Source organism: Triticum aestivum, chromosome 7A (assembly GCF_018294505.1).
Source record: "Triticum aestivum cultivar Chinese Spring chromosome 7A, IWGSC CS RefSeq v2.1, whole genome shotgun sequence".
Lineage (NCBI taxonomy): Eukaryota > Viridiplantae > Streptophyta > Magnoliopsida > Poales > Poaceae > Triticum > Triticum aestivum.
The window spans coordinates 286,556,964-286,572,742 of record NC_057812.1 but is presented as its reverse complement, the minus strand read 5'-3'; positions in this window follow the sequence as shown (position 1 = coordinate 286,572,742).

Genomic DNA, 15,779 nt, shown 5'->3' with positions numbered 1-15,779 from the left:
GGGACACCATGGACTTCGGCTTTTCTTGGCCGAGGTGTTGGGCGAGCCATTCATCACGGATGCCATGCTTAAAGGCCGCTAGGGCTTCGGCATCCAAGCAGTCGACGATCTGGTCCTTTTTAGTTAAGAACCTGGTCCAGAATTTCGTAGCTGATTCTCCAGGTTGTTGATCTATGTGGCTTAAGTCATCGGCATCCGGAGGTCTGACAGATGTGCCTTGGAAGTTGTCATGGAAGGCGTCTTCTAGGTCTTCCTAGCTGCCAATAGAGTTTTCAGGTAGGCTGTTCAGCGAGTGTCGGGCCGGTCCCTTGAGTTTTAGGGGAGGTATTTGATGGCATGAAGATCATCACCGTGGGCCATATGAATATGGAGAATAAAGTCTTCAATCCATACCGCGGGATCTGTTGTTCCATCATATGATTCGATATTCGCGGGTTTGAACACTTTTGGGAATTCATGTTCCATTACTTCATCAGTGAAGCAGAGGGGGTGTGCGGGGCCGCCAAATTGGGCGAGGTCGCGACGTAGTTTGGACGGAGTCCGTCTGTAGTTTTCGGCCCGGACGTGATTGTGCTTGTCATGTTCGTCTTGGTAGCCATCGTCGTGCTTCGGGGCACGCCCCCGCGATCCGTAGATCGATCTGGCCAGACCTGCTTTATTCTTCAGGTCCTGCCGTAGGTCATACGTGTATCCCCGAGATGTTTTATCTCTGCCTTTACAACGAGGCATGGTGGGATGGTGTTCGTCTTGAGTTGCCGCTTTGTCCCAGCCATGTGGTGGTTGATCAGCCGCATTACGCGCTGATGGTACGGGCTCAAGTGCCTCATCATCGAATTGAGGTAGCAATTTGCGCTTCAGGTAACTTTTGGTTGGGCGCTCGAGGCCGTATTCCTCTTCTCCCAGGACATTAATCCATCTATCATTGAGCAGATCTTGATCAGCTTGAAGCTGCCGCTGCTTCTTTTTTAGGCTCCTTGCAGTGGCTATGAGCTGTTGCTTAAAGCGGTCCTGCTCGAGAGGTTCCTTAGGCATGATAAAGTCTTCGTCGCCGAGGCACACCTCATCCTCGGAGGGTGGAAGGTAATTTCTGTCCTCCGAGTCTTTGTTTGCAGCCTATTCATCAGGGATAACTTGCCCATCCTCCCGATCGCCTTGTTCAGAGTTTTGCTCGACGGGGTTTTCTTGGTCTTAAGTGTCGTCCAGAGTATTGTTGTCTCTCGTTCCATTATTGTTGTCTTTGCTACGGCATGATTTAGAGCGGCGCCGTCGGTGCTTTGGTTGTATCTCAGGAGGTTTATCCTCGACTGGTTTTCTTTGTCATCGCCGTTAGCTTCTTTGGGTGTATCCACCATGTACACATCATACGAACAGGTGGCCATCCAGCGTCCGGTAAACAACGGGTTTTGTGCCTCCTCTTCTCCAGCATCGTCATCCATATCGTCGATGTTTTTAGAGTCATAATCGAGCATGTCTGTTAAGTCCTTGACAGTGGCAATAAAGTGGGTGGTGGGTGGGACGTAAAATTCCCCCGCTCTCAGCCCCTAGTCCGGGCTGGGCGTAGTTCTCCCGTTGCTCCTCTGTAATCACGAGGGAACGCATCAAGTCCAGAGCCTCGCTTAAAGGCGAGGATTGTCAAGGGAGAAAAAATCCATGGAGCATGGCCGGAAGGGAATTCCTTGGCCGAGCTCACACGATGCTGAGTCTGAGACTACGAAGCCAGTGTCCGGGGAAGAGTCCGGCTTTGTGATGGTTGCCAGTGACACTGCTTCCTCCAGTTCTCCAGTACTGGGCCTAGTGGCCATAGATAGTCTGGCGGGTTTAGAAATCCTATCTTCGGTCCTGGCGAGGCGCTCCGCCTCTAAGGCCATAGCGGAGGTTGGGGTCGTGAATCCTTGGAAGATCAAGTCCCCTCGGATATCAGCGACATAATCCAAGTGTCCAAAACTAATCCTGTGACCTGGGGTGTAGCTGTCAATCTGCTCTAGATGGCCAAGCGAGTTGGCCTGCAGTGCGAAGCCGCCGAATACGAAGATCTGGCCGGGGAGAAAAACCTCCCCTAGGACAGCATCGTTACAGATGATGGCTGGATCCATCGAACCTTTTGACAGCGACATAGTGGAACTCTCAATGAAAGCACCAATGTCGGTGTCAAAACTGGCGGATCTCGGGTAGGGGGTCCCGAACTGTGCGTCTAAGGTTGATGGTAATAGGAGGCAGGGGACACGATGTTTTACCCAGGTTCGGGCCCTCTTGATGGAGGTAATACCCTACGTCCTGCTTGATTGATATTGTCGAATATGAGGATTACAAGAGTTGATCTACCACGAGATCGTTGTGGCTAAAGCCCTAGAAGTCTAGCCTGTATGATTATGATTATGATCCCCTCTACGGACTGAACCCTCCAGTTTATATAGACACCAGAGTGGGCTAGGGTTGTACAAAGTCGGTTACAGTGAAAGGAATCTTCATATCCGAATGCCAGGCTTGCCATCCACGCCAAGGAGAGTCCCATCTGGACATGGGAGAGAGTCTTTTGTCTTGTATCTTCATAGCCCATTAGTCCGACCCATGTCACATAGGTCGCACGTCTGAGGACCCCTTAATCCAGGACTCCCTCAGGGGGGTCGGGGCCGGTCATTCGGCCAGTGTCCCGTGCGGTATTCTGTAGGGGAAGACTAAGAGACGAGGAAGAAGAAGGGTTAGGAGACGTAGGATATTCATCCAACCGCCTGAAATGGTTGACTGACCCAAATGACGAAAGTCACGCGACTTGCATGCAGACATTCCTTTATATTCGGTACCATCATCGTAGCTGCTTAGCACTGTCGGCGTTCTGGGAACGGGGGTCCCCAGACTTGCCTTCCTGCGGCCCACAGCGTGGCTTTGCTGGCAGGCGTACGGCCCATCTTCATCAACAAGGAATCAAGACCCTCGCGAGGGGACAAGCCTCGCGAGGCGGACGACACAAGACCTCGTCAGGAGCGGCCTCGCCAGTCTGGCTCGTGAGGGACGGAGAGTTCAAGGTCGGGTAAACCTCGCGAGGTTCTCGTGACGTGAGCCATGACGATCGAGACCAGGCGGGCACTAGCGCGCGCGGCGTCCTTGTTTCCTATTTAGTGCTAAGGGGGAAAGCGCAGGCGTGGAGTACCGAGGAATCAAGCAAAGGTTTCCATATTGGTGCAACGAGACCGAGACCAAAAGGACGGCAAGACGGAGGTCACCATGGATCCCGGGACGGCGTCACCACCAGAACCTTTGGCAGGCGAAGACCACCTTTTGTCAGGATAGCTTTTACTAGTTGTCCCCTTTCAAAATTGGCCGTTGTTGGCTCCCTTCCCACTCAATATTTGGGGAGAGGACCAGGGCCTCTATAAATAGGACTAGCCACCACCATAGGCAGGAGACGAAGGATCAAGTTCATCCTCAGCCACACAAGTGCACCAAGCACAAGAACACCTCAACCTCAGGAGGCTATTCTTCCCCTTGTACTGTTCATCCTCAGCCCAAGAGGCAATCCACCACCACCACACTGGAGTAGGGTATTACACCACAATGGTGGCTCGAACCAGTATAAATCTTGTGTCCTTTGTGTTGCGAGTTCGTCGAGTTAGTTCGTGAGATCTAGGCTAAGTAGGACGCGGATCGATAGGGGGGAGATCTTCGCGCGCACCCCAGTGTTTGAACCTTAAGGGTTTTGCCGGAACCCGTGATCCAACATTTGGCGCGCCAGGTAGGGGTGCGCCGAAGCTTCCCTTCCGCCGCTCCCCATCACGTCGCTTCATCATCTCCATGGTGGATGCACATCGCGCCCGTGCCGAGCACCGGCCTGCCCTCAACGCCCGCGTTGCTCAGACGGCCCCCATCGGCGGGCACCCCGTCGCTCTCCGTTGCCTGCCGCCAACGCCGCCACCGGCCCTGCGGGGAACTAGCAGCAATCATCCTCGTTGCACCTCTCGGTGCGACAGGACAGCCACACAACCACTCCATCGCTGACTCCCGCTGGCTCGTCGTCTCACGCTCGTCGCGTTCCCACAGACGCACGGGCCGCGCTCCTCATGGCGCACGAGCTCCTACGCTACTGCCCAGTCGACGACCTCTACGAGGACTGGCTTGACCGCATCGCCGCGCTTGTCTGCGCCGCAGGGGGCTCCCCTGCGTCCCACTCTCTGCCTCGCCCTCCACCACCTCTGCCCCAAGACGGCGCCCTAGCGCTAAGGAACGCGGCTCCACGGCACGACCCAGCGCATCCGGCGCCCGCGCGTGAAGAAAGAAGTTGCCAAGAAGTCCCTCGACCGCAAGCGAACGCCCTGCCGCTCCTCGCTCCACCGCGCCAGGATCGTTTGCTACGGCAAGGCCCCACGTCGCTGGCCATTGCGGTGCGCAGGCGCCAAGGCCAAGCTCCACCTCCAAGGCGGCCCTCGGTGACCACGGTTGGCTGCCGCACCTTCACCCCCGAGCTGCGCAGCATCGCCTAGCCGGGCAAGTTCAAGCCAGATCTGCCTTCTCGCTACGACGGCACCCCCGACCCCGCAGAGTTCCTGCAGCTCTACGAGCTATGCATCGAGGTGGCCAACAGCGACGAGAAAGTCATGGCGAACTGGTTTCCCATGGCTCTCAAGGATGGCCCCCGCTCCTGGCTCCTGAACCTGCCTCTAGGCTCAATTTCCTCTTGGGACGAAATGCGCAACCGCTTCATTGCCAACTTCCAGGGCACTCGCGACCGCCCCCTGGTCACGGACGACCTGCGCCACATCAAGCAACAACCAGGAGAGACCCTGCAGAAGTACATCCAGTGCTTCAACAATGCGCAGATCAAGATCCCCAAGGTGACTGACGAGGCCATCATCTCAGCGTTCTCCGACGGTGTCCGCGATGTCAAGATGAAGGAGGAGCTCGCCATCCATGAAGAGCTGTGCACGACACTGGAGCTGTTCAACATCGCGATCAAGTGTGCAAGAGTTGAGGAGGGGCGCCTCTCCCTCCTCGAGTTCCCTGCTGCGGACCCAGAGGAGAAAAAGACCAAGGCCTGGGATGTGAAGCGCAAGGGAGCAGTTGTGCTCGCGACGGAGCCAGACACCAAGCGTGGCAGAGACCAGCCCGAGTCATCCAAGGGAGCCGACTGTTCTGCGCCATCCCTAACCTGCATACCCACAACACCAGCGACTGTCAAGAGCTCAGAGCCATTTGAGAAGGATGCTTTGGTCGACGCCCCGAGCGCGGCGACCGGGGCTACGGCCGAGGAGGAGGACGTGGTGGCGGACGCTGGGACGACCGTGGCCCGCGCCAAGAGTAGCACGACTGGCCTCATGAGGACCGCTGGTAGGATCAGCCTCAAGAGGGCGCCTGGAGGCACCAGCCTCATGAGGTCCATCCTCGAGGCAACGCTGGCCTCCCTCCATTGCCGCCACAGCCCAGAAGGAATGACGACCACCATCAAGACGAGGAGGCTGGGGGCTTCCAGGAGCCACGCGCTATCGCCTGCATTTTGGGCAGAGCTCAAGCCCCAGCCTCGCAGCGTATCTTCAAAAAAATTTCCCGTGAAGTGAATGCAGTTCTCCCCAAGCTCGAGGCCACATGCCCGCTCAGATGGTCCAGGTGACCCATCACGTTCAGTTCGACAGATCAGCTCAAGTGTGTGGCTACCGCAGGCATCCTCCCAATGCTGTATTCGCTAGTCATCAGCAATGTGCATGTTACCAAGACCCTCATCGACGGCAGCGCAAGGCTCAACGTCCTGTCCGTCGACACGTTCGACAACCTCCAAGTGCCATATGACCAGCTTTGGCCTACCAAGCCTTTCTCAGGAGTGACCGACGACTCTACTACCCCTATCGGGCAGGTCCACCTCCCCGTTACCTTCGGAGAACGCAACAACTACCGCACCGAACTCATTGACTTTGACGTCGCCTACATCCACCTGCCATACAATGCCATCCTCGGGTATCCTTCCCTCGCCAAGTTCATGGCAGCGATCCATCACGGCTACAATGTCCTAAAGCTACCAGGAAGCAGTGAAATCATCACAGTCCCGTGTGAAGAAAGAGACACGGTGTGCTCCCTCGAGCATGCCTTCCAAGCTGCAGCAATCGGCGACCTCGACAGCCAGGGCAAGCGCCCTCTTGAGGCCACCCCCAAGAAGAAGAAGAAGCTGCGCCATGAAGGGCCTCAGGGAAGCGGCGCCTCGTCAGGATCGGCGTCCGCGCCTGGGGCGCCGCCCTCCATCGCATAGGAAGGCGCGCCCAGCACCCCTCTCGGGCAGGGCTCAGAGGCTCTCTTCTGGAGGGCCTCCGACCTTGCCAGCATCACGAGGGAGGCGCTTGGGCAACACTTGGAGGCGTGCTCTGCGGCATGTTTCCCTCAGGAGAACACAGGGCAAGGAGTGCCCACCGCTCAGGAGTTCATCACCAAAACCGCTCAGGAACTGCAAGACGCGAGGGCCATGCGCGGCAGCCACCGCTGACCAGGCATAGGTCCCCATCCAAGCGAGGATGCCGGGCTGCACGTCTACATCGACGTCCCCGGGCTCAATCGGGCCGCCTCTTAGGAGCTTCTCTGGCCTTCGCGCGTGGGACGCTGCGAGGGCCCACCTCATAGCTACGTTCGCATGCCCTTTGGCCTGCCGAGCATGGCGGCCACCTATCAACGCAACCTGCGGAGCATCCTGGCGTCTTAGGAGGACAGGTACCACGCTGTGCTGACAGAGATGAAGACGGTCCTCAAGGAACCCCCTGGACCCCAGAGCCTCCCGAGGATCAGGGCCTCGGTGGCCCATGAGGTGCAGCCCCTTCGCCGCACGCCTTCAGCTACCTCAACTCTCCTTCGTCAATAGAGCCAGGTGACATTTTCCAAAGTTCATTCGGCTGTGAGAGCCCCCAGGGCTGCATCATTCCTAGGCCGCGTAGGTCCGTCCCTGTGGCATGTATCTTTCCTTTTATGTCTTTAGCTTACCTTGTTGGGGGTGCCCCTCGGGCTGCATCATCCTCAAGCTGCTCGGGCTGGACCCGGTGGCATGTATCTTCCCTGCACTTACCTGAGCTAGGTTGCTTTCCATGCTTAATCTATCTACAACTATCGCTTGCTTGATTGTCACCCACCATGGGAGCCGCGCGCTGGCCATCTTTTTTCAGGAGCCTTCGCGTTGTCTAACCATTTCGCAGGACCAAGACAGCGAACAAGAACCAAGACCAGGCGCACCCCTCCTTGAGGTAGGGCCTCGTGAGTCCCGCTCTGGCTCACGAGTGCCCAGATACACCTTGTCTAGCCCTGTCATGCAAGCCACGTGTCAGGGTGGGGCTGTACACGCCCCGGGGGCTCTCCGCAGTAGGGAGTCCCCACTCACGCACCAGAAGCAAACCAACAATCACCACGGTGACTGGTGCCCTTCCTTGTGCTAGCTTGCAGGAACTTCATGAGGGCCACAGCAGGCGGTACCACGGACTCTCTCTCTCCTCTCATGCGATTTGCTTGCACGTTAAAAGGGGGGTTCCTGAGCATCGTGCCTCAGGAGCTCTTACTGGCTCTCTAGCCCTCACCCCCTGGCCTTGACCACGACACGCAACCTGGCATACCAGCGGCGGCTGAGCTCACTTGAGGGCCGGGACCTGAGAACACATAGCACCAAGAAGGACATGGACGGGAGGGGGAGGCCCGCACGAGCCAGACCTAGCCACACTGCAGCGCCGACATGCGAGTCTGGCATGACCCGAGGAGCAGACCCCAGACAGCCAAAGATAAGTCCTCGCTCTGGATCCACCAGTCGCTTGCGGCACGAGACCCTCGCTCACTCCCTTCGCTGCCCTGCTGTGGCAATGTTTTCTTCCTTTCCCATCCTAAGATAGCTACTTGCGCGCTAAGGGGACCTCTTGAGCATTGCGCCTCAGGAGCTCTTACTATACCTCGGGCCGCTCACCTCCTGGCCTTGACCACGGCATGTGACCTTGCATACCAGCAACGGCTGCAGCCTACCTGGGGACCGGGACCTGTCAGCGTAGAGCACCAAGCTGCCATAGGATTGGAAAGGGGATGCCGAGCCTCGGCAGGATATGCACACACAAATCTTCATAAAGTGGGCTATATTGACAAAAGGCATTACAGACGCTTTACACACCCCCACGGGGTCCATTTCTTGATTCCTCATAGGGAACAAAAGGGAAGGAATTCCTAGGGGTTCTTTTGGGGATATAGCTACCAGGTATGACCCGCCTAGGAGGGGCCGGGTCAAGCCCAATGGCGGGTTACGAAAAGAAGCCCAGTAATATTCAAGATGATAGTTTATTAAGACTTATAGAAAGCCTAAGCCCAGAGGCGGCTTAAGGCCCAATATTGTGAACCTCCATATGTAGAGAAAGACTTGTACGGAAAGGCATGTAAAAGAAGTCACCGAGCCGGACACGTTTTATGAGCCGGCCGATACTCTGTAGGCTGCCAGGCGTCAACCTGTGTATATAAGGGGACGACCCGGCGGCGGCTTAGGGCAAGAAACAACAACTCGAAGCGAGGCAAAGCGGATTCGCTCCCTGGTCATTGAAACCCCAGCAATTCCATCACAACTAGACATAGGCTTTTACCTTCATCATAAGGAGCCGAACTTGTATAAACCTCTCGTGTCCTTTATCCCAATTTTAACCCCTTTAAGCTTCCTAATTGCGACGACTCTATGACTAAGTCCTTTGGCTAGGACATCTGCCGTGACAATTCCACGACATTTGGCGCCCATCGTGGGGCCAGCGCATGGTGGATTTGAGTTCTTGAAGGGCAACTTCGAAGGGCTCAAGGGATACGATGTGGGCCGGATGACCAAGAGTTGTCCTGGCAAGCTCTACATCGACGATGAAGGCTGGGGCCCAGACGTCGGCTCAATTGAGTACGGATACCAGGTCCCCTTCGGCGGAATCCACGTCTTCATCGGCCAGATCGGCGGGCCAGGCCCTAAGCCGGATATCTGCACCGACCTCATCGAGACAGCTCAGCGAGCAAGACCCGCCCAGGCTCAACCAGTCGTGAGGCACGCCTTCGTGTGTTGCATCCATGGAGGGGAGTTTTCTGAAGGATCGATGGAGGGCGAGACGGCCATCTGTTCTGACGCTACGTCATCGACATGCGAGACATATTATTCGTATCAGCTGCAAGATGCCATGCTTGGGGGTTGTTCCGATGGCAGCAGTATTCCGGACCCCTCTGAGCCGCCGAATTGAACCGGAGTCTTCATGGCTGGCACTCAACCTGTGCAGAACTCTACGGCTGCAGCAGCAATAACCACCGGGTCGGCAGCGGCCGGGTCAGGAGACCCCGCGCGCCCCTGGCTCAGATGCTAATGGACCTCATGGATAAGTTGATGGTTGTGTTGACTGCTGTAGTGGAGCCGGCGGATAAGGCTCAGCATGACGCAGAGGTGGCACGACTACGCGAAGAAGAAGTCAGCAGAAGAAGTCAAGGAAAATTTAGCAGCAGAAGAAGTCAGGATGGCCGCAGAGCGGGCGGCTTTGGATGCTCGTGCCCAGCAGCTTCAAGCAGAGACTTTCCGGCTCTCGGTTGATCTGAATGCGTCAAATGAGGTTATGAGGATAACACACCAGAAAACTCAGTCACGTCTGCCTCTGGCTTATGATCCCAGGAACCTTTTCCACACACTTGGGGCCGGTCCCAGCAACCCGCCAGAGGCAATACGGATCACAACACACGGGGCAGGGGCACCGGTTCAGCCAAGGGCCATGGAACCACCCCGTGTGAATACAGCTCTGCCTCGTTACACACCAGTACCACCGGGTCACTTCTCTAACCCGTTGGAGAATTTAATTGCTGTGTTGGCCCGTCTGACGGCTCTCCCAATGGAAGGTGACTCTCCAACGGCAATCGAAACACGAAGGGTCAGAGAACTTCTTCAGACAGCCCTGGCGCAGCAGGATGCATATTCTTATAGTCGAGACAGGATCCATTCAACCCCTCGCCCAAGCCGGAGCCCGAGCTATAGTAGGCATATGGATTCAGCGGCTATGTCAAGCAATGCCCAACGCCATAACCAACCGCGCAGGCATGACCCGGCGCAGGATGGAGCTTTGAACTTAGCGGATTAGGAGAGGATCCGTCAGGAAGCTGAGCGGGCGGTTCAACTGGCAGCTAAGCAGGCGGCTCGTCAGGCTTTTCCGGTTTATCCGGCAACCTCTATTGGGGCTGGAGTGGCCACAAGAACAGGAGGTGTCCCTTGCCTGGTGCCGTCTCTACGTAATGAGAGCTTACCAAAAGACTTCAAAGGGCCTCGAAAGGTGCCTAATTACATGGCCGACCTGCAGCCTGGGGCATGGATTGAAAGTTATGAGATGGCAATGGAGCTGTCTGAGGTGAGCGATGCAGCAATGGCTAAGTATTTCACAATGATGTTGGATGGAACAACTCGCACTTGGTTGAAAGGGTTGCCACCCAACTCCATCGGCTCATGGGCAGAGTTAAAAGCCTAGTTCATTCAGAACTTCAAGGACACATGTAAACAACCTATGTCAATCATGGACCTGACTAATTTAAGCAAGAGGAAGGTGTGTCCACGACCCATTGGGTGCGCCGGGTCAAGGAAATAATACATTCATCTGATTAGATGGATGCCGGCGCTGCGGTCTTAATGTTGGAGAAAAATTGCCGTTTTGAACCTCTGAAATAGAAGCTGGGGTGGCTCAAGCATGATTGTAATGACATGGGCCAGTTGATGGCGGCCCTGGTCAAATATGTTGATTCTGACCGTACCAAGGATCCCGCGTCGAATGAAGAGAAGACAGGGAAGGGAAAGAAGAACGGCAACGGCAAGGGTCACCAGCATGACCCGGCAAATCAAGGAGGTAATAAACGTAAGGCTGACGAGTTTGTGGATAACACCAATACACAAGGCGACAACCAACAGCGCAAGGGTAGGTGCTACCTCTTGAGCACTGCATTGGTTTTTCCCCGAAGAGGAAGGGATGATGCAGCAGAGTAGCGTAAGTATTTCCCTTAGTTTTTGAGAACCAAGGTATCAATCCAGTAGGAGGCTACGTGTGAGTCCCTCGTACCTACACAAAACAAATAAATCCTCGCAACCAACACGATAAAGGGGTTGTTAATCCCTACACAGCCACTTACGAGAGTGAGATATGATAGATATGATAAGATAATATTTTTGGTATTTTTATGATAAAGATGCAAAGTAAAATAAAAGCAAAGTAAAGAGCAAAGGAAATAACTAAGTATTGGAATATTAATATGATGAAGATAGACCCGGGGGCCATATGTCTCACTAGTGGATTCTCTCAAGAGCATAAGTATTCTACGGTGGGTGAATGAATTACTATTGAGCAATTGACAGAATTGAGCATAGTTATGAGAATATGTAGGTATGATCATGTATATAGGCATCACGTCCGAGACAAGTAGACCGACTCCTGCCTGCATTTACTACTATTACTCCACTCATCGACCGCTATCCAGCATGCATCTAGAGTATTAAGTTATGAAAACAGAGTAACACCTTAAGCAACATGACATGATGTAGAGGGATAAACTCATGCAATATGATGAAAACCCCATCTTGTTATCCTCGATGGCAACAATACAATACGTGCCTTGCTACCCCTACCGTCACTTGGAAAGGACACCGCAAGATTGAATCCAAAGCTAAGCACTTCTCCCATTGCAAGAAAGCACAATCTAGTAGGCCAAACCAAACTGATAATTTGAAGAGACTTGCAAAGATAACCAATCATACATAAAAGAATTCAGAGAAGATTAAAATATTGTTCATAGATAGACTTGATCATAAACCCACTATTCATCGGTCTCAACAAACACACGGCAAAAAGAAGATTACATCGAATAAATCTCCACAAGAGAGGGGGAGAACATTGTATTGAGATCCAAAAAGAGATAAGAAGCCATCTAGCTAATAACAATGGACCCGTAGGTCCAAGGTGAACTACTCACACTTCATCGGAGGGGCTATGGTGATGATGTAGAAGCCCTCCGTGATGGATACCCCCTCCGACGGAGCTCCGGAACAGGCCCCAAGATGGGATCTCGTGGATACAGAAAGTTGCGGCGGTGGACTTAGGGTTTTGGCTCCGTATTTGATTGTTTGGGGGTACGTAGGTATATATAGGAGGAAGGAGTACGTCGGTGGAGCGACAGGGGGCCCAAAAAGGTGGAGGGCGCGCCTAGGGGGGTAGGCGCGCTCCCCTACATCGTGGCCTCCTCCTTTGTGTCTTGATATAGGGTCCAAGTATCCTGGATCATGTTCGGTGAGAAAATCACGTTCCCGAAGGTTTCATTCCGTTTGGACTCCGTTCGATATTCCTTTTCTTCAAAACCCTAAAATAGGCAAAAAAAACAGCAATTCTGGGCTAGGCCTCCGGTTAATAGGTTAGTCCCAAAAATAATATAAAAGTGGATAATAAAGCCCAATAATGTCCAAAACAGTAGATAATATAGCATGGAGCAATCAAAAATTATAGATACGTTGGAGACGTATCAAGCATCCCCAAGCTTAATTCCTTCTCGTCCTCGAGTAGGTAAATGATAAAAACATAATTATTAATGCGGAGTGCTACTTGGCATAATTTTAATGTAATTCTTCTTAATTGTGGTATGAATATTTAGATCCGAAAGATTCAAGATAAAAGTTCATATTGACATAAAAGTAATAATACTTCAAGCATACTAACTAAGCAATTATGTCCTCTCAAAATAACATGGCCAAAGAAAGTTCATCCCTACAAAATCATATAGTTTAGTCATGCTCCATTTTTGTCACACAAGAATGCTCTCATCATGCACAACCCCGATGACAAGACAAGAAATTGTTTCATCCTTTAGTAATCTCAAACCTATAAACTTTCACGCAATATATGAGCGCGAGCCATTGATATAGCACTATGAGTGGAATAGAATATGATGATGGGGGTTATGTGGAGAAGACAAAAAAGGAGAAAGTCTCACATCAACGAGGCTTATCAATGGGCTATGGAGATGCCCATCGATTGATGTTAATGCAGGAGTAGGGATTGCCATGCAACAGATGCACTAGAGCTATAAATGTATGAAAGCTCAACAAAAGAAACTAAGTGGGTGTGCATCCAACTTGCTTGCTCACGAAGACCTGGGGCACTTGAGGAGGCCCATTGTTGGAATATACAAGCCAAGTTCTATAATGAAAAATTCCCACTAGTATATGAAAGTGACAAAACAAAAGACTCTCTATCATGAAGATTATGGTGCTACTTTGAAGCACAAGTGTGGAAAAAGGACAGTAGCATTACCCTTTTTTTGGCCTTTTTTGGCCTTTCTCTTTTTTGGAGAATGCTCTATGAATGATGGTCATCACCCTTCTATTTACTTACAACGCAAGAATTACAACTCGATACTTAGAACAAGATATGACTCTATATGAATGCCTCCGGTGGTGTACCGGGATATGCAATGAACCAAGAGTGACATGTATGAAAGAATTATGAACGGTGGCTTTGCCACAAATACTATGTCAACTACATGATCATGCTAAGAAACATGACAATGATGAATGTGTCATGATGAACGGAATGGTGGAAAGTTGCATGGAAATATATCTCGGAATGGCTATGGAAATGCCATAATAGGTAGGTATGGTGGCTGTTTTGAGGAAGATATAAGGAGGTTTATGTGTGAAAGAGCGTATCATATCACGGGGTTTGGAAGCACCGGCGAAGTTTGCACCAACTCTCAATGTGAAAAGGGCAACGCACAGTACCGAAGAGGCTAGCAATGATGGAAGGGTGAGAGTGCGTATAATCCATGGACTCAACATTAGTCATAAAGAACTCACATACTTATTGAAAAAATCTACAAGACATCAAAAACCTCGGCACTACGCGCATGCTCCTAGGGGGGTAGATTGGTAGGAAAAGACCATCGCTCATCCCCGACCACCACTCATAAGGAAGACAATCAAATAACACCTCATGTTTCAAATTTTTACATAACATTTACCATGCGTGCATGCTACGGGACTTGCAAACTTCAACACAAGCATTTCTCAAATTCACAACTACTCAACTAGCACAACTTTGATATTATTACCTCCATTTATCAAAACAATCACCAAGCATCAAACTTCTCTTAGTATTCAAAACACTCATACAAATTTTTATTAATCTTGAACACCTAGCATATTAGGATTATTTAAGAAAATTACCATGCTATTTAAGACTCTCAAAATAATCTAAGTGAATCATGAGAGATCAATAGTTTCTATAAAACAAATCCACCACCGTGCTCTAAAAGATATAAGTGAAGCACTAGAGCAAAACTATATAACTCAAATGATATAAGCGAAGCACATAAAGTATTCTAACAAATTCCAAATCATGTATGGATCTCTCAAAAGGTATGTACAGCAAGGATGATTGTGGTAAACTAAAAATCAAAGACTCAAATCATACAAGATGCTCCAAGCAAAACACATATCATGTGGTGAATAAAAATATAGCTCCATGTAATGTTACCGATAGAAGTAGACGAAAAGAGGGGATGCCTTTGGGGGCATCCCCAAGCTTTGGCTTTTAGGTGTACTTAGATTATCTTGGGGGTTCCATGTTCATCCCCAAGCTTAGGCTCTTGCCACTCCTTCCAAAATCGATCAAATCTTTACCCAAAACTTGAAAACTTCACAACACAAAACTTAAAGTAGAAAATCTTGTGAGCTCCGTTAGCAAAAGAAAACAAAAGAGCACTTCAAGGTACTGTAATTAACTCATTATTTATTTATATTGGTGTTAAACCTACTGTATTCCAACTTCTATATGGTTTATAAACTATTTTACTAGCCATAGATTCATCAAAATAAGCAAACAACACACGAAAAACAGAATCTGTCAAAAACAGAACAGTCTGTAGTAATCAGTTTCTAGCGCAAGCTCTGGAACCCCAAAAATTCTAAAATAAATTTCTGGACCTGAGGAATTTATCTATTAATCATCTTAAAAAAGAATTAACTAAATATCACTTTCCAAATAAAAATGGCAGCAGTTCTCCTGAGCGCTAAAGTTTCTGTTTTTTTACAGCAAGATTAACAAGACTTTCCCCCAGTCTTCCCAACGGTTCTACTTGGCACAAACACTAATTAAACACAAAAAACACAACCTAAACAGAGGTTAGATAAACTATTTATTACTAAACAGGAGAAAAAATCAAGGTATAAAAATAAAATTGGGTTGCCTCCCAACAAGCGCTATTGTTTAACACCCCTAGCTAGGCATAAAAAGCAAGGATAGATCTAGGTGTTGTATCTTTGGCAGGCAATCTATAAGTGGCTCTCATAATAGATTCATAAGGTAATTTAATTTTCTTTCTATGTAAGTGTTCATGCCTTTCCTTAACGGAAATTGGAATCTAATATTTTCTTCCTTCGTATCAATAATTGCACCAATCGTTCTAAGGAAAGGTCTAACAAGAATAATAGGACATGAAGGATTGCAATCGATATCAAGAACAATAAAATCTATGGGCACATAGTTACTATTTGCCATAGTAAGAACATCATTAATTCTTCCCATAGGTTTCTTAATGGTGGAATCCGCAAGGTGCACGTGTAAAGAGCAATCATCAAAATCATGGAAACCTAACAAATCACACAAAGTCTTTGGAATCGTGGAAACACTAGCACCGAAATCACACAAAGCATAGCATTCATGATCTTTAATTTTAATTTTAATAGTAGGTTCCCACTCATCATAAAGTTTTCTAAGGATAGAAACTTCCAACTCAAGTTTTTCTTCATAATATTGCAT